Source organism: Dama dama, chromosome 13 (assembly GCF_033118175.1).
Source record: "Dama dama isolate Ldn47 chromosome 13, ASM3311817v1, whole genome shotgun sequence".
NCBI classification, from domain to species: Eukaryota; Metazoa; Chordata; class Mammalia; order Artiodactyla; family Cervidae; genus Dama; species Dama dama.
The window spans coordinates 67046925-67073935 of NC_083693.1; the positions used below are offsets into that span (position 1 = coordinate 67046925).

At 42.1% G+C, this 27011-nt stretch overlaps 1 protein-coding gene across 5 annotated transcripts in view; it reads right to left on the minus strand.

Annotated features, from left to right (window-relative positions):
* The window catches only part of DICER1 (dicer 1, ribonuclease III), a 75758-nt gene extending 66023 nt beyond the window's left edge, over window positions 1–9735 (minus strand). For 3 of the 5 annotated variants that reach the window (XR_009695470.1, XM_061159367.1, XM_061159364.1), the window contains exon 1: window positions 9586–9734. The gene's annotated coding sequence lies outside the window, so the exon portion shown is untranslated. Of the gene's footprint in view, window positions 1–9585 lie in introns of all 5 variants that reach the window. The other 2 variants (XM_061159366.1, XM_061159368.1) reach the window with 2 other exon arrangements.
* Window positions 9736–27011: the final 17276 nt, after the last annotated feature.

Consider the following 27011-nt stretch of genomic DNA (forward strand, 5'->3'; position numbering starts at 1 on the left):
TAAGGAAAAGTAATTAAGTCAGAATGATGCTTGCTCTTTTTTGGAAGAGGCTGGTGAGGCGAGAGGGAAGTACCCGAGAGGGGGCGTTTAGAAAAACCTTACAAAACACGGGTCTTACGTGTTCCTTGATCTGGGCACTGGTTACAAGCAAGTTCACTTTGTGTGTCCTTGTGATTTATGCACTTTCCTGTGTATCAACTGAAAGTGATTCCACTTAATTTTAAAGGAGAAGTAAACAACCTCAATACAATGTGTAAAAAATTCTTCATTTACCATGGTAAGTATCGTATCAAAAGCTCTCAGAGTAAAGAAGGAAAAGGAGAAAATTTACTTTTATTAAGCATTTACAGTCTACCATCTGGTCTAATCCACAAAGCAACATTAAGACAAGAATGAACTCCACTTTACAAGGATTTGAAATGACTCACCCAAGACTATTTGACTAATAAATAGGAGAGGTGGGATTCTACTTAGAATTTGGTTCACTCCAAACTTTTATTTTCACGATATACAAAACACCAGGGTCTCAAAGGAAGTGTCAATTTACACTGGCTTACCCGTCAAAATATCTATGTGGATATGTTCCTTTCGATCTCTCCAGGGGGTTGAAAAAGAATGGACCCAATTTAAGATAAACAGATGCTCAATGAATATTTTAACTGAATCTGCACAAACACAGATAAGTAAATATTGTTCTAATCGTAAAGCTGTTGCACCTTAAATCAGCCCTGTCGATGGACAGTTCTCCTGGCCTTTCTGGTCTAAGAACACAGGTACTCAATAAATACACACTAGCAGACTATAGCTCACCATTTTTTTCAGAATCTTTATCACATTTAGCTGAAGACTAAACATGATTTACTGCTTGATACAAACACTACCTAATGACTTCTTTCTCCAGTGGAATAAATAAGTGCTACTTTAAGAAAGATGATTAACACAAAGGGGGTTCAGACATAGTGAAACAATTAGATAAACTAATATTACAGGAACGGCAAGGTACTATGTAACTTTTTCGTCACTCAGTATAGACAACACAGGTAAGCATTTTGCCAGAGCATTTGCTGCTAAGGCAAGACAGAGTTCATACATGCATATATGTGTTTAAGTGTGTGCATGTTAAAGAGGCCTTAGGAAAATTATTTATTTCCCTACTCCTGGCCAAAATATGGACCCAACTCATACGTAAAAAAACTTCCCGGAATTCTCCTAATGTTCAGCAACAGAAAAGCTAGAGATTTATAAAGATTGATTATAAATAATAATAGTATTCTTCATCAGAACTCTGTCATATGTCAATGAAAACTATTTTTTAACAAATTATCCCCAAAAGAAAGCACCCTTTGACAATGCTTCATTTCATACATTTTATTGAAGAGTTGGAAACTGAAGTCCATATATTACATAAGCAATAAAGAATTATTCTTCTTAAGTACTAACAGCGTTTGGAAATTATAGCTTGCCTTAACTCCAGTTAAGCTTCCCTGGTGGCTCAGATGGTAAAGTGTCTGTCTGCAGTGTGGGAGACCCGGATTCGATCCCTGGGTCGGGAAGATCCCCTGGAGAAGGAAATGGCAACCCATTCCAGTATTCTTGCCTGGAAAATCCCATGGACGGAGGAGCCTGGTGGGCTACAGTCCATGGGATCGCAAAGAGTCGGACACGACTGAGCAACTTCACTTTCACTTCACTTAACTCCAGTAGAATATACACACTGCATTTAAATGTCTAATTTAGGTTGTTCTATTATTTGTTCATATATCAACAAAATTATGCATTTTCCTCCAAACACCAAAATTATGTTTGGTCTAACATGAATTACCTGAGTTTATTATATGTGATAGGTACATATAAAGATTTTAAAATTAGGGGTTTTTTTTTTTCCTTTTTAATGTTCAGCTATACAAGTCTGTGGGCAAAGGCGGGTAATCCCAGTACTGTGTTATATACAAAATTTAATAAGCTTTTAAAATTAAAATACAAGAGTGCCTATCAAATACTTTTCCTCATTCATAGTATCAGAGGCCTCTCAGTGAGTTACTTGCTCTTCATCATAAGGATCAGATCAAAAGTTAAACAGCTCCTATCAGATTCTCATTCATTAATAATCATTTACTAAGCTGTACTTCTCATAGAGTTCATGGCAAGAATGATGGCAGGAGGAGAAGAGGACGACAGAAGGTGAGATGGTTGGATGGCATCACCAAATCCATGGACATGAGTTTGAGCAAGCTCCGGGAGATGGTATAGGACAGGGAGGCCTGGTGGGCTACAGTCTATGGGGTCGCAAAGAGTCGAACACGACTGAACGACAACAAAGCTGTACTAGATGCAGAGATAAAAGATGAAAAGACTCAATTCTCTCTCTTTCAGAGAATTTTACCATCCTAAGGCAATATCCAACCTGATCTACTTTGAAGCTTTACTTCCCAAGGTTTTCACCTTAAGTTTCCTGCTCAGAACATCTCATGATTCCACCACTTACGGTCACTACATACAACCTCCATGCTTAACAAATGCAGCCTCTCTTTTCCAGGTCTCACATTTAATTTAGATTCAGCATGAAATGGAGAAGTCTCTGAATCACATGAGTGCTTCAAAGATTACCGACTACAAGACTTTGAAGGCTTACAAACGTTCTCAGTTTAAAAGTGAGAAAACCAAAACTAACTATAGAAAGGCCAGGGCGACCTGCCCTTAAAGATACATCTAGTTATTCAGAAGCCAAGCCAGCCTAGGACACAGGTTTCCTAACCACTCGTTCTTTCACACTGTTCATTCATTCCACCGATCATGTCTGCCTCAATTTTCTGGAATTCTGTTGTTCCTTCGTTAACCAATTACTTCTCTTTATTTGTGTAGATATAGTCTAAATCGGCATCCATGGATGTGGTCCTGCAGGGGTCCCTGTACCTCCTACAAATGTATATAAAATTCTGAATATGCACATGCACATTTTTTCTGGGATAAGATTCGTATCTTTTGTCAAATCAGGTATCTCCAAAGAATAAGACCCACAGGGCTATATCAAGTACATGTGACACATATATAAAAAGTTTATGCTGCTTCAAAATATAGATTCAAGGATAATGCACTTATTCATACATAATAGAGGAAGGACAGTTATATAGTAAAGTTAGTAATATTTAAGGCTCTAGATTATGCTTGGCATCACTACGACAGGGACCCAACTAAGCTGAACCATCTGATCCACTACAAACAAGCCTCACATATAATGAAGTGAAGTGAAATTCACTCAGTCATTTCCGACTCTTTGTGACCCAATAAACTATGGAGTCCATGGAATTCTCCAGGCCAGAATACTGGAATGGGTAGCCTTTCCCTTCTCCAGGGGATCTTCCCATCCCAGGGATCGAACCCAGGTCTCCCGCATTGCAGGCGGATTCTTTACCAGCTGAGCCACAAGGGATGCCCTCACATAGAATACTTGTCTGTGAAATACTGCTCTCAAGCCCTTTTCCTTTTTCATCTTCCATTATAAAACTAAACATACATCTCAGTATTCATAAATTTTGGGAGAAATCACAACATATCAAATCACATTAAGAACAGAGTCAAATTTCCTCTACTGTACATTATTTGAAGCAACATCAGCTAAATTTTATGAAATGCTGGTTGTGTGCTCAGTTCAGTTCAGTTCAGTCGCTCAGTCATGTCTGACTCTCTGCAACCCCATGAACCACAGCACGCCAGGCCTCCCTGTCCATCACCAACTCCCGGAGTTTACCCAAACTCATGTCAATTGTGTCGGTGATGCCATCCAACCATCCAACCATCCAACCATCTCATCCTCTGTCGTCCCCTTCCCCTCCTGCCCTCAATCTTTCCCAGCATCAGGGTCTTTTCAAATGAGTCATCTCTTCACATCAGGCAGCCAAAGTATTGGACTTTCAGCTTCAACATCAGTCCCTCCAATGAACACCCAGGACTGATCTCCTTTAGGATGGACTGGTTGGATCTCCTTGCAGTCCAAGGGGCTCTCAAGGGTCTTCTGGCTAAAGGTTTAAGAAACTCAATTTTTCCTTACAACCTCAAGAAGTAGGCACTACTAACAAGATCAGATTTCAGATGAGGGAGCTGACTCAGAAAGACCACCAGACACCCTGTTTTCCTCATGGATAAACTAAAGGAAGCAGAATTTGAACCCCTCTGACACCAAAGACTTGCTCTTAAACATTCTTATAATGCTTTGATAAAATATTAATATATTTAATTTTACAAAAGGAAAATAGCTGAAAATACTACTATTAGGAGCTACTCGAGTGACGGCCAATCAGCAGGATGTACATGAGGAGACACCACTTAAAGCTCTGGGCTCATCATGTTAAACTTACCCTCTCAAAAGAATCTCTGCTACTGCCTTTCTTTTTCCCTTCAAATAGGATTACTGACCTAACTCCTTAATCAAAGAACCTTTCTACATCATGTCAAAGATCAGCTCTTAAACTGAGATCCTTCTCTCATTATCTGAGCTCTTTAAACACTTTATTTTAAAATTCTGGTTCGCTGACATGTTCTAATCCCCAAGAGAATTTCCAAATGTGTTTTCTAAATTCCTACTTTATTGCACACATTGAGCTGTCACCTAAAAAAGAACCACCACGACAACCATCAGGGTTAGCCAGCTCCAGCAATAAGAAAGCCTACACCACCAGGAAAACCCAATAGCGATTTTCTTCTATGAAATTCTTAATTCTCTCTGTCCATACTGCTTCCAAACACTTAATCATGTGTCCTCACTAATGAACCAGGCAGCATGATTTGTCCAAAATCAGAACAGTAATGATCTTTGTAAAAGCCTTAATATATAAGCAATATTACTTTACATAGAACTGTTAACTTCTAAGTCCTTTAAAAACTAATATAAAATAAACTAATTTATTCACTCAGCAAATCTGAGCACTTGTTTATGTCAGCACCGTTCTGTTCTACCCTTACTATCCTTACAATTCTATTTGTTTGTAAGGATAGTACATTTAACAGAGCACAACACTTCATGTCACCATGAGCTTCAAAAATCAGAATACTAAGGCCAAAATTCAAGTCTTCCACGTCTTGAATCTCCTAAATCTTACTGACATCCTCAGACAGGTTTTCTTGGGGCATCTATCTTCTTAGTCACCTACTTAAAATGGATAGCAGCCCTGCATACTGAAACAGAACCACCAATTCAGTGACGATTTTAGGGAAAATAGGAAACCGATTTGTACTCAAAATTTCTTTTAACAAAGACCTTCTTACGTGACTGAGAATTTCAATTTCATCAACTAGACCTCAAAAATAAGGCTTTTCTCTCTGTATTCATTCACAGAGTATATACCACCATACAAGCAATCCTACTTTTTAGATCGACACACACTCCCAAAGACTGGCATAGAGAATTCTGAAAATCCTGACTGCCTATACGATCCGGAAAAGAGTACATTTGTGAATGAATTATTATTCAGCATCTGTCAAAAGCCTGAATGACACAACTGACATACGAGGGATACCGTGTGAAAGATAAATTAACTAAACTCTAGTGAATCAAATCACCAGAATGTCTATATCTACATTACTAAAGCTTTTCCATTATGCCTGAGGCCTTTACCCAGCTTCTCTAAAATGGCATGTGAGAAATATTTCTCCATCATTTGTAAAATGTAAAACATTTTCTCTACATATTGTTAATGTCATTTTACGTAAGAATTCAGATGCGTATTCATCATACAAGAGAAAAGTCTGCTTTTCCTGCTTAACTGGCATACTTCCGTTCATTAATCTATATCAACTATAATCAGTCCTGCTTCCTCTTTTTCTTTGATTAATATTTAAAAAAAGAAAACCTTTAGTGACATGCAGACACTAATTATCCTTGTCCTAAGCTTCTCTTCTAATTCTCTCCTGCTCCCTCCACACTCTACCCCTCCTTCAACCTTCACCAATATTTTCACTGTCCTCTCAAACATCTATTATAAGACCACCTCAAATCCTTTCTCAAAGTAGACAAATAATAAAGCAAATAATAAATAATAAAGCAAATAACAAATAAAAAATAAATAACAAATAATAAAGCAAATAATAAAGTAGACAAATAATAAAGCCCACTGGGCTTTGAAAATGAGCTGAACACTGGAATATCAAAAATGCAGAGCACAAGGACAAATCACTCAGCTCCAACTCAATATTCACACAAGTTAAACACGGACCCGAGCAGTACCTTCCTTTGCCATCCAACAGAGCACAGCATGGGTCCATGATGGAACAACTGAATGAATGCAGTTACTTGCCAAACGCAGGTCGGAACTGAGATCATACAAATAAGTAAATCCTGGGTTTCAAGAAAATTAAAGTCTGCTATTAAAAAACAGTTCCTATTTGTAGTACAGTATAACCATCTGAACAACCCTGAGGAAGCTCATATGGCAGTAAAGCTCTGAGTCAAATGTTCTGATGATCAAGAAACAATCACACCACTTCTGGGTAGATACTCCAAAGAAGTAGAAGCTGGAGTTCAAACAGGTATTTGTTCACCTTCATACAAATGTGTTTTGTTATTTTAGCTATTTGTTCATAGGAGCATCGCTCCCAAGGCCAAAAGATACAAACAACCCAAGAGTCCATGGGGGGATTAATGGATAAGCAGACACATACCTACAGATCCGTGAGCAGGAGACTCACAGACAGAAAAGAAAATGGTGGTTGCCTGGCCCTGGGAAGAGGGTGGAATGGGGAGTTAGTGTTTAATGGGTACAGAGTTTCTGTTGAGGAAGATGAAAACGTTCTGGAGATGGACGGTGGTGATGGGAGCAAAACAATGTGAATGTACTTAATGCCACAGAACTGTACAATTAAAAATGGTTAAAATGGTATGTTTTGTTGTATTTTACCACACACACAAAAAAGGGAAAGAATCTTACTCAGATAATCAAATGCCCCCTGAACATTTAAGACAAAAGAGTTTCATTCTTTTAACAAGTACTAATTAAGGACTTACCTGCAAGTTATGCAGGTTGTTCCCCTAAAATTCATTTGGAACAGCAATGCAACGTCAGGAAAGGAGCCCACGTGCAAAGATTGCAAAATCAAGCCATGACTCAGAGCTAGCTCTGTCACTTCTAGATTCACAACTCTCTGAGTCTTAGCTTCCTTGCCTGTACGTACAATAAGACACTATTAAATCTGTCTCAGGGTCACAGTGAGGATTAAGTAAGAACATAGATAAAAGAACCTGAAATATCTTGGCATTTATTACAGGAACTTATTAATATTTCCCTTTGCTCTTTAGCCACAAGTAATGACCACAGGATGCTAAGATCACAAGTGAGAGAATGTCAAAAAAAAATACCTACTTTCTCAAATGAACCAAGCATCTCATACATCAGACAGTGGCAGGGTATAAATCTCTCAATGTCAAAAAGTCAGCCCTCCTCAAAGGTAGCACTACACTAAAAGTACAACCCACTATATACTGCCACAAAATCACTATCAAATAAGAATCATTTGAGCCACATCAAAATAAAATGTTTTCTAAAACCAAGCCAATAAAATTCAGAAATGGCAAAACCACCACACTTTACATCACAGTCACAGTGCCACAGGTATAATATAGTAGACAGAACTTAACCTTTAATGATGAGATGAGAGCATAAAGGTAAAGCAAACCCTTACTACAGTAACTGTAGGAAATGAAGGTCTTTTCTCCCCAAATTAAATGTGTACCTCTTTTCTTAAAACAGTATTTTGATGCCCTGAATAAATTCACGAAATGTTCACAGTGATCATATTAAAAGCAATCTTTGTAGTGTTTCTAATCTATAGTATTACAAAATATGTCCCACAATGAAAATTTGAAAAATTATATATAAGTATACACAGCACATATTACATGTAATATGATTTGCCACAGAGAGCTACTAACAAGTTTTGCAAAATAAACTGATTATGCCCACTTAGTTCCCAAAGATATTAATACTAAAATTACTATTCACTAGCACCCTTATTCAGAACCTTGTACCATCATCCAACCTCTAATAAATTATTGGAGCCTTTGGCTAAAATGGGTATTTTTATTTAGAAAATTTAATCTTTATACCAATGTATTTTCAATGTAGTTAACCTTTATTAAGACACATTCTATATATTTTTTTGTTTTTCTTCCCCCAGAGTTACTTAATTCCTAATCTGTGCCCTTTTCCATTCACTGAGTCTGCTGCACTTGAAAACCAAGCAACTCAAGAGTTCTGAATATCAGGATTGTGAAGATCCAGAAAAATCCAAGGGGCTTCCCTGGTGGCTCAGAGATAAAGAATCTGCCTGCAATGCAGGAGACCCGGGTTCGATCCCTGGGTTGGGAAGATACCCTGGAGGAGGGCATGGCAACCCACTCCAATACTCTTGCCTGGAGAATCCCATGGACAGAGAGAGAAGCCTGGCAGGCTACAATCCACAGGGTCGCACAAGAGTTGGATACGACTGAAGCGACTAAGCAGAAACAGTAGAAAAATCCAAAGCACCAAAAAAGCAAAGACTTCAAATTAAAACTCTTTCACCAGCTGAATATTTGTAAACCGTGATAGTCACCTCAATACTTAAGACTGATCATCTGGGTAAGTAAGGTGTCCCTGTAACCATGACTTTCTCCACAAAAGCATGGACTGAACACTACAATAAATACTCCCCCACTCATCTGTCTTTGCAAATCTTCAGGCCATTAAAAAGACACATTAAGTGATCGGCCAGCTCTACACTGCGGGCAAAGCCCTGGAGGAACTCAGCTTTTCTGGAAAGTCTGCCCCCACCCCCACCCCCCCCAAAAAAATCTGCAGTGCTAACTTAAAACATACACTGATTTGCCAAGGATTGAAAAACCCTTTGCGAAAGCCTCGCTTTGCAGGGGTCCAGGGGTGCGCTGGCACAAAAAAAAAAAAATCGGAGAGGAGGGGCGAAAAGATGGCCTCGGCCACCCGCCCCCTGGGGACCCAGAGAGCTGGTCACCTGCCAATAAGCACGAACAATCCTCGCCGGGCGCGCCCCCGAACGCTCGCGCTTTCCTGCCAGGGCCGGAGGGCCCGGCCTGCCTTCCCTCCCGGCCCCCTCGAAGGTATCCACCCAGGAGGCCACCGCCGGCCACCGCGCAGCCTCCCGGGGATGCTCCCGAGACGCGGCGGCGGCGGACCCCGCGCCACCCTGGTGCGCGCAGCCGGACCTGTCAAAGCCCCGCTGTCCGCGGGCCGGGGGTGGGTGGGCGAGCGGCGAGGACCCCCCCACCCCGCCACCCCGCGCTCCACTCCGGGTGCGGAGGCGCCCGCGTGCCCACCCGGTGCCCAGGCGACCCCGCGCACAAAGTCCCAGGGAAGCGCCGAGTCAGGACGCGCGCCAGCGAGTCGGGGCTGCGCCGAACCCGGCGGCGCGGGCGCCCGCCCCGCCCAGGACCGAGCGAGGAGGCCGCGCCATCTGCCCCGCGCCGGTCTCCCCACAAGTCCGGAGCCCACGCGGGCCTCGGCGGCGCGCTGAGCCGATCCCTGCTCCGCCCCCCATCCCGGGACACAAAAGCGGCTCCGCGGCGGGGGAAGCCCGCCTCACCTGCAGCACGGGGCGCCGCGGGCCTTCAAGAACCATCGGACCCCCGCTCCGGCGCGCGCGTCACAGCCCAGGCCTCCCGGTGCCGCCCGGCGCCGCCGCCGCCGCCGCCATGTCCTCCCGCTCGCCGTCGCCTCGTCCCCGCTGTCAGGTCACTCCATCCAACCTGGGGCCTGGAGCAGCCCGCGCCGCGCCGCGCCGCGCCTCCGCCTCGACCCCTCCCGCCGGCGCCTGCGGAGACTGCGCAGCGCCCGGCTCGCTCGCGGCCCGCGCACGGCCCCGCGGCAACAGCGCACGGCGGCTTGGAGAATCTCCCCGGCGCCCGCGCCCCCGCGCTCCCCCGCTCGCCCCACGCCGGCATGAGAGCGAGCCTGTGATTGGACAGCGCGCGGCGGTGAAAGGTTAATCCCGGCCCCCCAGCCACTCAGGAGCCGGGAGACAGTGGACGCGAGCGGCAGAGGCCCTTGGCGGTGTTTGCGGCCCTGAGGAGCCGGGACTGGACGCGGAGGTTCCGCGGGCCCGCGCGGGGGCCCGGCACCTTCGCCGCTCGCCGGGTGCCCGGGCGCCCGGCCTGGGGGAAGCTCGCTTGGCTCGACGAGAATTCTGCTGGCGCTCGGAATTCGTCCGCCTTCATGGTTGCCCCTTCTGGCACCGACCGCCCCCTAAACGTGGCCCTTCGCCGCGGCCGTTAATTGTTCTCCCGAGGGCTCGGCGCTCTTTTTTCACCACCCTATCCCGTTTTTAAAGGACCGTCCCACTCGCCTGCATTTCCCCAGCGTTAGTGGTCCAGGGCCCTCCGCATTAGGGGAGACAACTAACCCCACCTCCTTCCCCCAACCCACCCCATCCCCAACCCGGAACTAGGATGACCAGAGAATGAGATGAGGACAGTGGCCCCACTTATGTAAACGGTTTATTTGCATAGATCGGAACCTTGCACCTTATCTTGTAGCTGTGAATTAATATGGAGGTCCAGTAAGTGACTGGCTAAAAGAAAGTCGCATCAGTTTATTCCAAAATACATGCATGTCTTCCAGATAGCTCACCTGATAGACTGGTTTACTCCAAACGAGGTAGCATAGCAGCAACCATGCTTCTGCTCAGAGCACATAGCACCTGCCGCGTGCTGGGCATGTCTAGGGCTGCGCTGATGCAAAGAGGGCTGTCGAGCATTTAAAATACGGCTAATGTTGACTGGGGGTTTCCCTGGTGGCTCAGATGGTAAAGAATCTGCCTGCAATTTGGGAGACCGGGGTTCGATCTCTGGGTTGGGAAGATCCCCCTGGAGGAGGGCACGGCGACCTGCTCAGTATTCTTGCCTAGAGAATCCCCGTGGACAGAGGGGCCTGGAAGGCTACGTACAGTCCATGGGGTCACAAGGAGTCGAACATGGCTGAGCGACTAAGCACAGCACAGTCTTAAACTGAGATAGGAGACCTGAAAGTCAGCTGTATGTATTCCTTACCAAAAAAGAATGTGGAACCACACTATTGTTTGTTATATTCATTACATGTTGAAGTGATAATGTTTTTGACATATTGGGATAAATATTGGGTGTTTTTTTCTTTTTAATTCTAGGAAGTATTTAATGTCTTTTGTGGCTAGCATTATATTGCTATTGGACAGGCTGTTGTAAGCTTTGATTTTCATGTGGATCCTGTAAAGCAGATGCTGTGCTTGCCCTCCATTTTATAATAACAGAGGAAGGAAATTCATAACCTCTAGCAAGTAAGCTGCTAATCAGCGAACAACTGAGATTTGAACCCTGGTGATCTGGCTTCAGGGCTGGTACTACAGTGCTCACATTTTGATCGTATATATACTGTCAGTTGGCAAGATATTTCACATAAACATAGAATGTTCATGGGCAAAATTAGGAAGTAGTCAGAACACTCTTGTCAGGTCTCCATAGAAATAACTTTTCTTATATGTATCAAGCATTTATATTGCACTATAGGCAGAAGGCCTCCCCAGGTTTCTAAGTAAAGCCTTTTTGGAGATGATCCTTTGTAAAAAGAATGACATCTCTAGGTGGGGATAGGCACTGGGGTTCACTAATAGTGGAAATTTGTGGACAGGTAAGATTTTCATTTTCTCCTATTGTCCTCTCAGTCTGTCAGGATTAGCTGAGCTTCTCCTTTACCAGGTTTGTCTGATTTTCATCAGGTTTTTTTTTTTTTTAACTTTTAAAAAGAGTATTACAAATATGGTTCATTCATTAGAAGGCATAAGAAGGTATACAGTATAAAGACTCTCCCACACCCATCCCCATGCTCCAAACAGGTAAGCACCGTTTCTTGCACATTCTCCCAGATGATTTTTTATACAGTAGAAGCCAAGACATTCCTCATTTACAAAAATGGTAGTGTGCCATACACATTGACTATACCTTGCTTTTTTTAACAATATATCAAGAATATATGTCTATAGCAATAGATACAGAACTCCTTGCTATTATTTTCAAATCTCCATAACATTTTATTGCAGGGATGTGCACATAATTTAACCAATTCTCTATTGATGGGCATTTAGACTTCCAGTCTTTTGTAATTGAACACTGATCCATTTAAAATTGATTTGAGTATATGGGATAAGGTATAAGTCAAAATACTTTTTTTTCCCAGATGGCTACAGAGTTTGCCATTTATCAGCCATTTGCTGAAGAGTTCACTTCTAGATTCTGTGTTTTGTTCCAGTGGTCTATCTATTCATGCTCCAATTGCTGGTTTGTTTTAAATCTGGAGACATAAAATCTTACAAGGGATAGTGTTTCGCACTTTGGATCACTAGAAATCTCAGAGCTAATATTTCAGCCCACAGTAAGCAATGGTACAGTACCATGTGGTATGCATTTTCTGCGGGCTAATTTTTTATTTTCCCTTTGCCCTGATTATTTCTACAATTTGTTTCATATTCTGTAGAACAAGCCAGGATATAAATATACCTTTGTTTAAGATTCTCTGTTTGCATGTAAAGAAACCAACCTGAAGTAGTTTACCAAAGGGAAGAATATATCAGAAGGATACAGGAACTTCTCACAAAAGCCCAGAGTAGGCATTCAGCCACATCTTAGCATAAGACTGAAACCAGGAGCTGGAAAGCTTTCAGGGACCCAGAAGTTACTGTGTGTTTATTCTGTGGTTAATTTTGTGTTCTGTCTCATCTGTGCATCTCACTCACCTGGCTGATCTCCCTGCTTTTCCACCTTTGTAGGAGAATATAGGCATCCCTATATTCAGCTAGGAAGTCAGCTCAGAGTCGGGATCAGAGCCCAAACAAGGAAGGTGGGGGAATCGGTCCTGCAAAGTCAGGTGACTTATCATGTACGAGGGGACTTCCCAAAGGAATACTATGTAAAAGATGAGGGGAGCCAGATTTCTCACTGTTGGAGAATGGGGTTAAGATACAGAAAGGGGAATAGCAAGAAAGCTTGACAGGTTGGATCGGAATTGGAAATATTGATGTGAATTCAAAGTTTTCAATATATGGACATAAGTTCAGTTCAGTTCAGTCGCTCAGTCGTGTCTGAATCTTTGCCACCCCATGGACTGCAGCACACCAGGCCTTCCTGGGAGATACTGGAAAGACAGGGAAGCCTGGCGTGCTGCAGTTCGTGGGGTCACAAAAAGTCAGTCACAACTTAGCCAACTGAACAACAACAAATGTTCAGTTCACTTGCTCAGTCATACCCTACTCTTTTGGATCCCACGGACTGCAGCACTCCAGGCTTCCCGGTCCGTCACAACTCCTGGAGCCTACTCAAACTCATGTCCACTGAGTCAGTGATGCCGTCCAATCATCTCATCCTCTGTCATCCCCTTCTCCTCCTGCCTTCAATCTTTCCCAGCATCAGAGTCTTCAAATGTGTCAGTTCTTCACATCAGGTGGCCAAAGTATTGGAGCTTCAGCTTCAGCATCAGTCCTTCCAATGAATATTCAGGACTGATTTCCTTTAGAATTGACTGGTTTGATCTCCTTTTGCAGTCCAAGGGACTCTCAAGAGTCTTCTATAACACCAGAGTTCAAAAGCATTACTTCTTCAGCACTCAGCTTTCTTTATAATCCAACTCTCACACCCATACATGACGCTGGAAAAACCATAGCTTTGGCTAGATGGACCTCCATTGGCAAAGTAATGTCTCTGCTTTTTAATATGCTGTCTAGGTTGGTCTTCACTTTCCTTCCAAGGAGTAAGCGTCTTTTAATTTCATGGCTGCAGTCACCATCTGCAGTGATTTTGGTGCTCCCAAAATAAAGTCTGCCACTGTTTTCATTGTTTCTCCATCTGTTTGCCATGAAGTGATGGGACCGGATGCCATGATCTTAGTTTTCTGAATGTTGACCTTTAAGCTAAGTTTTTCACTCGCCTCTTTCACTTTCTTCAAGAGGCTCTTAATTTTTTTTTTTCTTTTGTTCTACCACTTTATTGCTACCAACCCATCTCCCTCCACCCTCGTGCACACATGCTCAGTCATGTAACCCCATGGACTGCAGCCCGCCAGGCTCCTCTGTCCATGGACTTTTCCAGGCAAGAATACTGGAGTGGGTTGCCATTTCCTTCTCCATCAAAAGGCTCTTTAGTTCTTCTTCACTTTCTGCCATAAGGTTGGTGTCATCTGCATATCTGAGGTTATTGATATTTCTCCCAGCAATCTTGATTCCAGCTTGTGCTTCATCCAGCCCAGCAGTTCTCATGATGTACTCTGCATATAAGTTAAATAAGCAGGATGATAATATGCAGCCTTGACATACTCCTTTTCCTTTCCATGGAACCAATCAGTTGTTCCATGTCCAGTTCTCTAACTGTTGCTTCCTGACCTGCATACAGATTTCTCATGAGGCAGGTCAGGTGGTCTGGTATTCCCATCTCTTTCAGAATTTTCCACAGTTTATTGTGATCCACATAGTCAAAGGCTTAAGCAGAAATCAATGTTTTTCTGGAGCTCTCTTGCTTTTTCGATGATCCAGCAGATGTTGGCAATTTGATCTCTGGTTTCTCTGCCTTTTTCTAAAACCAGCTTGAACATCTGGAAGTTCACGGTTCATGTATTGTTGAAGCCTGGCTTGGAGAATTTTGAGCATTACTTTGCTAGCTTGTGAAATGAGTGCAATTGTGCAGTAGTTTGAGCATTCTTTGGCATTGCCTTTCTTTGGGATTGGAATGAAAACTGACCTTTTCAAGTCCTGTGGTCACTGCTGAGTTTTCCAAATTTGCTGGCATATTTAGTGCAGCACTTTCACAGGATCACCTTTTAGGATTTGAAATAGCTCAACTGGAATTCCATCACCTCCACTAGCTTTGTTCATAGTGATGCTTCCTAAGGCCCACTTGATTTCACATTCTAGGATGTCTGGCTCTAGGTGAGTGATCACACCATCATGATTATCTGGGTCATGAAGATCTTTTTTGTATAGGTCTTCTATGTATTCTTGCCACCTCTTCTTAATATCTTCTGCTTCTGTTAGTCCATACCATTTCTGTCCTTTATTGAGCCCATCTTTGCATGAAATATTCCCTTGGTATCTCTAATTATCTTGAAGAGATTTCTAGTCTTTCCCATTGCACTGTTTTCTGTAAGGAGAAGGAGGTATGCAAATATATCATTGACTTAAACATAAAACCTCAAAGTATAAGATTTCTAAAACAAACCATGGGAGAAAATCTGTAACACTGGGTTAAGTCAAGGTTTGTTTGATATGAAAAAAATAACTATGAACCAGGAAATCATTTAAATTGATAAATTAGACTCTCTAATTTAAAAATTAATCATTTAAATGTCTGCTCTGTAGAAGACATTGCTAAGAAAATGAAAGACAAGCACATACTGGGAAAGATGTTTCTGAAATATATATCTGATAAATTATTTGCATGCAGTATATATAAAGAATTCTTACAACTCAATAATGAATACAACTCAACTAAAAAATGGGCAAAATGTTTGAACAGAAGCATTACCTGTGGAAGTATACAGATAGCAAAAACATAAAAAGCTTCTCAACATCATTAGTCCTTAGAAAAATGCAGGTTAAAACTACACTGCATACCTACTAGAATGGCTAAAAAAAAAAAAAAAAAATAGCCTTATGGCTAAAAAGACTGACTAATGTGTAGACTGCTAACTGACCACATGGACTGCAGCCTACCACGCTCCTCTGGTCATAGAATTTTCCAGGCAAAAACACTAGAGTAGGTTGCCATTTCCTCCTCCAGGGGTTCTTCCCGACCTACAGCTCAAACCCACATCTCCTGTGTCCATGAGAATATAGGACAATTATTAATGGAACTCTCATAGATTACTGACGGGAATGCAAATAACCACTTTGGAAGACAGTATAGCAGTTTCTTATAAAGTTAAATATATGCTTTCCATATAACTTAGGAATCTCATTCCTAGCTGTTTACCTTAAAGAAATGAAAAACAAATGTTGACATAAAGACTTCTATGTGAATGTTTATAGCAACCTTTTTCACAATGGCCAAAAATGGGAAATGACCCAAATGTCTGTCAGTTGGTGAATAAGGAAACAGATTGTGGTTCATCCAGAGAATGAAATACTATGCAACAATAAAAAGGGATAGAACTCCTGATATATGCAACAACACTGTTGAATCTCAAAAAAATTATGCCAAGTGAAAGAAGCCAGACAAAATGTTACATCCTGTAGAAATCCATTTATGTGACATTCTGGGAAAGGCAAAACTAGAGGGCAAGAAATGAAATCTGTGGTTGATGGGGGCAAAAGATGAGGAGGAGGGAATTGACCACAAAAAGACACCAGGAAACAGGAAACTGAAATACTGGTAGCCAGGTAAAGGATAGGGAACAGTCCAGGTAGAAGGAATAGCATACCTAAAACCTAGAGGCAAAGAGGTATGGCCATTCAAGGAACTGAAAGTCCAGTACTGACCCAAAAGAGAGCCAGAAATGAGAAAGAGAAAAATGGCACCAGAACACAAAAGGATGTGTGTATTGTGTAAGGATTTACTGCTTTATAGAAACTGTGGAAAAGTTTTTAAGTGAAAGTTGATATGATCAGATAAAGATTTTTTTAAAATTTTTAATTGAAGGATAATTGTTCTACAATATTGTGTTGGTTTCTGCCACACAACAGCAGGAATCAGCCGTAACTATATATGTGTCCCCTCCCTCCTGAGCTTCCCTCCCACCACCCCAGATACACATTTTAAAAGTTAATTTCCCTGAGTGTAGGAAATGGAGAAGAGCACAACTGAAGTGTTTGTTCACAATAACGTAAAAGATGTGGTGGCTTTGATGAGGTTAGGCTTCATGGGAGTGAGGTGTAGCTGAATTAGAGATATTTGAAAGGTAAAATGTGAGTGTTTTATTCTCCATTTTATAGTTGTGGTTTCAAGGTAACCAAGACTATTTTCTAGAAAATTGAAGGTGCAGTTAGGATAATATACTGCCAGGCAGTAGAGCTTTTCCACCTCACCAGAGAGCTTTGTTAACTGTGATTAACAGTCTTTGTCACAGGATTAAACTTTTATTGTTGTTATTTTGCTTTGCTTTTAACAAAATACTTAAAACAGCAAAACACAAATCTTAACCTACTCAAACAGCATCTTCAACTAGAATAAAATGGAAAAAATATACCAGTTGGGCAACTTCACTAACTTTTTCATTGTCCCAGATCATAGTTATACCATGCCTATCTTTAGACGTCAGTGAACAAACTAAATATTTGGTGAAATTAACTAAATATTTCTTGTCATCTTTTTTTTTGGGGGGGGGGGGTGGTTGGCATTTACTTCAGTAACGTCTTTTGCCTTCACAGCAGTATTGAATCCCTGAGGACTGTTTTAATTTACAGCTAAAGAACCTTGACCTTCAGAGTACGCAGTCTTTTACCAGAAGTTACCTAAAACCACTTTCTGCTTTCCCCAGTACCCTAAATAATTCCCCTGCAGAGTTTCAGGGTCTTTTCAATCCTGCAGGGAAAAATAAAACAACAGAAAGATTACAGCATGTGGTGCTCATATCAGTGTCACAATATTGGATTGACTTTTCCCACCAACTGGAATAAAACAGTTTTCCTATATCTCAGCTTCCGCTCTTTTTCGTTTGGAAACATGTAATCTTAATTTATATTGAATTATTACTTAGTAAACCACATTCATGCAATGTTAGTACTTCTCATAAATGATTTTCTAAAGGACCTTAGAATTACAAAACCAAGTTTGCCCAGATTTATTTTTAATGTGGTTAAACAGAACTACAGATTTTAAAATTGATTTTAAGTAACTTTATCATTCATCCTCTCTTCACTACCACTTACCAAACCATTTTCTTAGACAAATTAAATTTACTATGGTTTTTCCTTTTATGTCTCATTCTCACAGATTTCCTTCCATGCAGCTCTCTGACATCTTCCCCATGTGACGGGAGCAAAGCCAATCAGAATAAAAATGCTACCAGGGTAGCTGCCTGCTGTGATCTGAATATTTGTGTCCCCCAAAATTTGTATGTTGAAATCCAAGGTACTGGTATTTAGGAGGTGGATTTGGAGGTTATTAGGTAATGAGGGCAGAGTCCTCATGAACAAGATTAGTGCCCTTATAAAAGGAGGCCTGGGAAGCCTCCTCTAGTGTCTCAGTGGTAAAGAATCCACCTGCAATGTAGTACACCAATTCAATCCCTGGGTTGGGAAGATGCCCTGGAGGGGGGTATGGCAACCCTCTCCAGTACTCTTGCCTGGAGAATCCCATGGACAGAGTTGCCTGGCAGGCTACAGTCCATAGGGTCACAAAGAGTCAGACACCACTGAAGTGACTTGGCACACACACTGGAGTCAGAGAGATTCCCAGAAGCCAAAAGACGTTGACAGGCCTGGGCTTGGTCCAAGAGGACTTAATCAGTTACAGGAGGGGGCCCAGTATCTGATGAGGTTCTCAGACAGCATTACAACCTCACATAATTTTCTAGATTGTGATTAGGACCCAGCTGATAAGTGAGGATATTGGATAATAGTTTGGGGCTCCAAGAAATGAGATGGAAAAGGCTGAGCAAAGTATTCAAGTTCTTGCCCAGTTGGCAGGATTCAGGGCTATTCTTGAACCTTTGCTTAGAGAACCAGGAGACAAACCAAGAACTTGGGCAGAGGCCCAGAACCATAGACTGGGGGCAAACAAGGCTGGAATCTGGAGGAAATTTTCAAATTAGTGATCCAACAAGGACTGTTGACAAGCCATCCAGCTTAGAGCATCTCCAGTTACCGCAGGGCAGGCAGGTCTCCTAGCATCCAGCTCCCCCAGGGCCCTGCCTTGCAGCTGTAGGGAAGGAAGAATAATGTTCTTTTTACTTTCTGAGTTCTTGGCTGACACCCCTGTACTAAAAGGCAGATTAACAAGAGAAAAACAGTTAAAACGTGCAACATAGGTCATGTGGGAGACGATTAAACCAAAAGTAACTCAGACTGTGATTTAGAATTCCAGAGATTCGACAACTTCAGTAAAAACAATTTGTAAAAAAAAAAAACAATTTGTAGAGAAATGACGGGACAAAGGAGAGCAGCTTCAGGCTCCCAAGGAAGGCAAACTTGGAAGGTGGGAAAGTAAACGCATGGGTGGAAACAAAGGGACTGAGGTTCATTTGCAGATTCCTCTGGTGCTATCTCTGTGCTGATAAAAAGGTCTTCTTTCCTCCTCATCTGGGGAGGGTACCTTTCACACTGGAGATTTATCTCCTTTTAGGAAGAAAGAAGAGGGTCAGAGTGTCCTAGTACTTGCTGTTTCTCACATGCCTTTAATTCAAAAGAATCCATTTGCCAAAGTGACCTATTTTGCGGGGACACATTCTGGTTTCCTTCTCAATGTACATATCTTCCCCAGAGCCTGGCTTCTTCAGGACCCATTGCTTAGCAGTACCTGGCATCCTGCACCCTCCATCTTCCACTGGGGGTTTTATAGTGCTTCTAGGAGGAACCAGTCCAAGAACAGCTTTCCCAAGCATCTAGCAGATGAATTTCCAGCAAGTTCCCCCAGCATGACACCGCAGCAACTGCTCTGCCATTCAGGAAGCCTGCCCTGCCCTTTGACAATTTCCAGATATCAGCTCTCAACCTTTTTTTTTTTTATCTGCACTTCCTGTGTTCTTTAGCATCTCTTCTTACTCATCAATCCCTCATGACACCAAAGCCTGCTTCACTTAATAATTCTTTATATTAAAGTTTCCCTTTCAATTTTCTCTGTGCTTTCTGTTTCTTCAGGCTTCCCTGGTGACTCAGTAAAGAATCTGCCTGCAATGGGGGAGACCTGGATTCTATCCTTGGGTTGGGAAGGTCCCCGGGAGAAGGGCATGGAACCCACTCCAGTATTCTTGCCTGGAGAATCCCATGGACAGAGGAGCCTGGTAGGCTACAGTCCATGGGGTTTCAAAGAGTCTGTTTCTTCATTGAACTGTGATTAATACAGAGTACTGATCACAAAGCCTGAGCATCTACAGCAATGGGGCATGTAACCGGCACTGTTAATGCTACTCAGTCTCCATTCTCTTCTTCTGTTGGGGTGGGGGGTCTTTAAACTAGGCTCATAGACTCCAAAAACCTTTGATTAGAATTCAGGGTATCCATGCATCTGGTTGTGGAAAAAACTCACATCTTTGACTGCCCTCTAACTGAAATTCGTGGACATGAGTTTGAGTAAACTCTGGGAGTTGGTGATAGACAGGATGGCCTGGCGTGCTGCGGTTCATGGGGTCGCAAAGAGTCGGACATGACTGAGCGACTGAACTGAACTGAACTGAACTGAAATTCAGCATTTCCTTCAATTGTGAATGTAAGTGATGGTCATAGTAGGATTAATACTGTGTGTAACTTTGTTACCAGAAGGAACCAGATATTTTTATATCACATTATGATTGTAGAGACCTTGAAATTTTGCTTATGCTGATCATAGCTTTGGAGTTATAGTAGTTATAGGAGTGATTAGACCAGCTGCCATATTTGTTATTGCAATAATAATCATGGCTGCAACTATTTTCACAATTATTTTTTTAAGATTTATTTTATTTTATTTTATTTATTGGCTCTTTATTTTATTTTTAGCTCCGCTGGGTCTTCTCTGCTGCATGCGGACTTCCTCCAGTTGCAGAGAGCCGGGGTTACTTTTGTTGTAGAGCACAGGTTCCAGGCACGTCGGCGTCTGCAGTTGTGATGCTCAGGTGTCATTGTCCATGGCATGTGGAATCTTCCCGGAGCAGGTACAAAACCCATGTCCCCTGCAATGGCAGGTGGATTCTTAACCACTGGACTACCAGGGAAGCCCCCACAATTATTTTTAATTATTTTAAACTTTTTAAATTAAAACTTTTGCTTGAGAATTCTGTGAAGCAGTTTCATCAGATGGACAAAGGTGTCAATGGCATGGGAAAGGTTAAGGACTCCTCCTCTAGAATGATAGAAATTTTAGGGAGGCTAAATTCTTCACTTCCCAGCATTGCTGGAAGTCACCTGTGGCCATGTGATCAGGTTCACATGTGATCTGTTCACATTCATGAGATGTGAACAGAAATAATGTGTGCAACTTCTTGGTTATGCCCTAAGGCAGGGGTCCCCACTCTCCAGGATCTAGTGCCTGGTGATCTGAGATGGAACTGATGTAACGATAAAAGAAAAAAAAAAAAAAAAAAAAAACGCACAATAAGTGTAATGTGCTTGAATAGGCCCCAAATCATCCCCCTGCCCCAGTCTGTGGAAAAACTGTTTTCCATGAAACCAGTCCATGGTGCCAAAAAGGTCAGGGACCACTGCCTTAAGGTTCAGACTTTAAGGCATGAACCTTATACATACCTCCTCTTTTCTCCCTTTTTGGGACTAGAATCAGGCGGGGCATACAGTGGTGGCGGACCAGATCTGCCGTTTTTCAATGAGATGATGGAAGCTGCACATTGAAGATGACAGAGCTTCAAGATGGAAAAAACCTGGAATCTCAGTATACAGTATATTGGAGCCAGCATTAAAAGCCTAAACATAACCTTGTGTATTGTTTGAATCACTGGCATTTTAGGTTTTGTTCTGGTAGAAGAATCAATATTCCAATACAAGAAGTCTGTGAAGTCTGCAGAAAATCTGAGCAATATTGGGCAATGAATCCAAATTATTTGGGCTGAAACCTGCCCTCTTTGATGAATCTCACTATGGAGATGGGGTATGTGGGTGGCTTTACTTGAGCTGCTTCTGGGTGGCCAGCTGACACCTTTGTTCACGGTAGAGTCCACCGTGTCTAAGCATCTGTCAAGAATTCATTCTACTCCTCCCTTCGGCTGGGTCATTTGACCAATTTCAAAGATGATACACATTACACTTAATCCAAAAGAAGGATTTTTCTTTTAAGATTTAATTTTTAAAATTGTTCCATTCATCCATCCATCCATGTATTTATTCCTTCTTCAACAAAGGTCTTTGGAGCATTGGCCATATTCTAATGTTCTCCTAAAGACTGGGGACACAATGGCAAATAAGTGCAAGGGTCTCACTTTGGGAAATTCTCAGTCCAGTGTGAGGGCAGGAGATGAAGGCAAACTGCTGCTGCTGCTAAGTCGCTTCAGTCGTGTCCGACTCTGTGCGACCCCATAGACGGCAGCCCACCAGGCTCCCCCATCCCTGGGATCTCCAGGCAAGAACACTGGAGCGGGTTACCATTTCCTTCTCCAATGGATGAAAGTGAAAAGTGAAAGTGAAGTCACTCAGTCATGTCTGACTCTTCACAACCCAGTGGACTGCAGCCTACCAGGCTCCTCCGTCCATGGAATTTTCCAGGCAAGAGTATTAGAGAAGACAAACTAGGTGGAGTTAATTCCCTGATGCTTTGCAGTTGCTTTATGGGACAACACTGAATAGACTAAGATACAAAAGCTCTGATTTAAGGTTTAATGACCTCACATACAATAAAACTGATGATCTCTGTGATTCTATGGATCATATTTTTCTCCCTATGAGGAAACCCAATTATGTAACTTTCCTACAGAATAGCTATGAAAATCAGTATCTGAAAAAAATCAAGAGATGACTTAGTTTTTTAGATAAATAAGAATACTAATAATAGTGGCAATAATAATAGATTTCATGCATTTTTTATGTGTCATTTACCGTGCCAAAAGGTGGATCTTAATCAGATGCCTGGCCACTCTGCTGAACGTCCTGTCCTGTTTAAGTGGTCACTCAAGTCCAGCCAGTGGCCCGGTGCCACCCATTTCAGAGGTGAATTTGAGCTCCCTCTGAGATTCTATTTTGTCCTTCTTATACGTCCCTGCCCTGGTTCTGATCTTCTGTTTCTCTTCTGAACTCGTTACAGTAGCTTCCTAACCAGCGTCTCTGACCTCTAGTCTTCACTGGCTACAATCTACCCTCTGCTTTGCGTTCAGATGACTGTTCCCTTGTCTCTGCCTTGTTCGAAGCTCTCAATGCTCCCCAGTGTTTGCACACTTTTCAGCCTGGAGTTCAAGGTCCTGGAGAAGCTGGTCCCTACTTAAGTAATTTCTTGCCCCACCATCTTACTAAGTTTCAGCCAAGAAGCCTACCCTGTTTCCTGTTTCAGCGCACGATGAAATTTCACACCTCTATGCAGTAGTTCATGCTGTTCCTCTTGCCCGAAATGCCCTTCCTCTCTTCCTGTGCCCTTAGAAAGTCTCCTGTTCTTCAGTGTCTGTCTCAACTATCTCCTCCTTTGTGAGGTCACCCCATTCTGAGACCCGAAGCCAACTCTGCTCCAACCCCTGTCCCAACTCTGCTCCAACCCCTGTCCCTGTGGCAGAATGAAGGTCTTCCTTCTCTCTCCTTTCAAGGCACATCGAATAGACTTTTATTCTGGCGCTTAATACAGGTTATAGTGAATATCTTTTTAATCTCCTAGACAGTGGTTGCTTGTGTGTCCTCTCAGTTCAGAATGTGCTGTCTGGTCCATGCTGGGCATAGCTGCTGTAAATGAGTGACCTGGCCCCACGTGCAGCACTCACCTCTGACCCTGTCCTTTTGTTACCCTGAAATGCTGGTCAGCCAGGGGTCAGTGAGAATATCATGAGCTTATCTCACCCTCACCCCTGGACTGCCATTTCCCTCCCATCTCTCCCTCACTTTCCAAAAATCCTTTCCCCTCTCAAGGGTCATTTTGTTTCAGCCCATCCTGATGACTGTGGCTTGACGGAAGCAGTGTAGCTCCTTTTATATGCTCAAACCTCAGCCCTTCTTGGGCAACACAGGCTCAGTAGATCACCAAATGTCAGCGAGGGCTGGAGGCTGCCTGAAAGCTGTTCCACGGTTCAGTGTTTCTGAGGGCTGAGTCCTCCTGTTCATTATGTTTATGTTACTCAGAGTCCTGCAAAATGCTCTGAGCATGACAGCACTTACCAAACTCCTAAATTCATCGTGAAAGCAACCTAAGATCCATCAAGTACAAAACTCAGGGGTATCCAGTTCAAAGTATTTACAGTAGATGGAGCTATGTATTTCCACTGTGATCTACTCCGTATTTCATATATCATGTGAAATGATTAACATTTCGGCAGCTGTCAGTTCTTTTTGTTTAAGTAAATTAAAAGCCACTTCACCCACTTTATCCTTGCTACCTAAAAATTGGTTTAAAATGTTATTCAAGAGTTTCCCTGAAAATTGTACTATAATTAAAAGTAATCGGGACAAGATAGACATTATTAAATGCCAGAGAAAAACCCTAATTCCTAAGCTATGGACTTGGATAATCATAATGTATCAGTGTAGGTTCATCAGCTGTAACAAAGGTACCTCTGGTAAAGGAAGTTGATAACAGCAAAGGATGCATGTAGCTGCAAGGAAGGCTGGGAAATCGTCTTTGCTAGGAGGTGACGTGCTGAGCCAAATATCTTCAACGGATAGTAAGTTACTGCTAGTATCCTGCCACAATATGATGCTTTAAAACGTTTTATTATGGAAATTTTCAAGCATATAAAATTGTGTAATGAATTTCAATGTACCCATTATACATCTTCAACCATTATCAACATTGGCCATTCTTGCTTCATACTGCTCACTTCCCCACAGCCTGCACTTCCCCACCCCCCACCCCCAGTTAAAAAAAATTGTGGTAAAATACAGTCCGTGGTATCTGCTGGGGATTGGTTCTAGGATGCCCATGGATACAAAAATTCACAGATGCTCAAATCCCTTGTATAAATGGTGTAGTTCAGTGGTCCTTTGTATCCATGGATTCTACATCTGTGGATTCAGCCAACCACAGATGAAATTCAGCCTTCATTTGGTTCAGTCTGCAGATACAGAAGGCCAATGGTGTGCATACATAAAAGCTGGATTATTTTTAGCATGATATCTTATCCATAAATACTTCACAATGCTCTCTGATACTAACTTTTTAAAATCTAATTGTCTGCCATTTTTATACAGAACAATACTAATAGTTTGTTAATATCACCTAGTTTCCAGTCCATATTAAAATTTCCCCAGTGGTTCAGTTGTAAAGAATCCACCTGAAATGCAGGAGACAAGGAGAGATGGGTTTGATCCCTGGGTCGGGAAGATCTGAAGGAGGAAATGGCAACCCACTTCAGCAATCTTTCCCAGAAAATCCCATGGACAGGTCCTATTATAGGATCCTGTAGTCTGGCAGGCTACAGTCCATGGGGTTGCAAAGAGCCAGACACGATTGAGAAACTAAATAACAACAGCAATATCCAAAAAATACCCACAGGCTTTTTATAGTTGTTCATTCAAATGGAGTCCAAACTCCATACACTGCATTTGGGTGTTATATCTTATGTCTCCTTTATTCTGTAACATCTCTCCAACACCTGCTTTTTAAAATGCCATCAATTTTTTAGAGAGACTAGGTCATTTTTCCTGAGTAGTAATATACCACAGTAGATTTTTAACTTCTGTTGAAATAGGTCCTCAGGAATCATTCTTTAGAATAAACTTCTAGAATTTTCCGGCTAAAGGGCATGAGCTTCTATCTGTATGGCCTTTGCTCACTACTGACAAGCCGAAGTGTTTCTCCAGTACCTACCTAACTGCCACTGGTTAGGTATTATCCTGTCACATTCTTCAGAGGTTGGTGAGCACCAGGGCATATTTGAAGTTGTATTACTAATTTAGCAAGTGTGAAATAGTACCTTGGTTTACATTCGGTTCATTTAGTGTGCTTAAAGTAGTATTAAATACTTGTAACTTACATTTCTTGGGTTGCCATTTCCACCCTGGTATTTATTTACAATTCATGCTTTCTCTTATGTGGCTTGATGGTTTAGATTGTCTAAGCCTCTAATGCTGAACCCCTCTAACCTCTCTAGGTAATTCTGTAATAACTCCCTGTTATAATCATGGCTGTCCCTCATCTTTTTTGTCATTAAACTTTTTTAAAAATTGGTAAACTTTATTTTGTAGAACAGGTCTTGGGTTAAGGAAAAACTGAGGGACAAGTACAAAGAGTTCCCTTATACCCTACTCCCCACTTCCACAGTTTCCCCTGTTATTGACATCTTGCTTCTACTTGTTACAATCCAGGAACCATAGTTTACATAAGGTTTGCTCTTTGTGTTGTATAATTCAGTGGGTCTTCATAAATGTATATTGTCAGATATTCACCATTACAGTATTGTACAGGATAGTTTCACTGCCCTAAAAATCCCATATTCCCTCTATTCGTCCCTCCTACCCTTCCCCGTGAATCCTGGCAACAACTAATATTTTTACTGTCTCCATAGTTTTGCCTTTTTCAGAATGTCAAATAGTAGTTGGAATCATACAGTATGTGGCCTATTTACTCTGGCATCTTTCACTTAGCAATATGCATTTAAGAATCCTCCCTATATTTTCATGACTTGATAGCTCATTTCTTCCCTATTTGGTCATGCCTCTTGGTTTGTAGGATCTTAGAATCTTAGTTCCTTAACTGGTGATTGAACTCAGGCTCTCAGCAGTGAAAGTGCAGAGACCTAACTACTGGACCGCCAGGGAATTCCCACTCATGTCTATATATTGCTAAATAATATTTCATTGACTAGATGTGCCACAGTTCCTTCATCCATTCACCTCATCTTGGTTGCTTCCAAGTTTTGGCAATTATGAATAAGACTGCTATAAGCATTCATGCACAGGTGCTTTTTTTTTTTTTTTTGGTGAACATGAGTTTTCAGCTCACTTGGGTAAGTACCAAGAAGCATGATTTGGGGATCTTGTGGTAAGACTATGTTTAATTTTGTAAGAGACTGCCACACTGTCTTCCAAAGTGGCTGCACTATTTTGCATTCCCACCAGAACAAATGAGCATTCCTGTTGCTCCACATCCTTGCCAGCGTTTGGTGATGTCAGTGTTCTGGATCTCAACCACTCTAAAAGGGATATATGGTATCTCATGTTGTTCTAATTTGCAATTCACTATACTTGTGAATACATATGATGTTGAGCATCTTTTCATGTGCTTA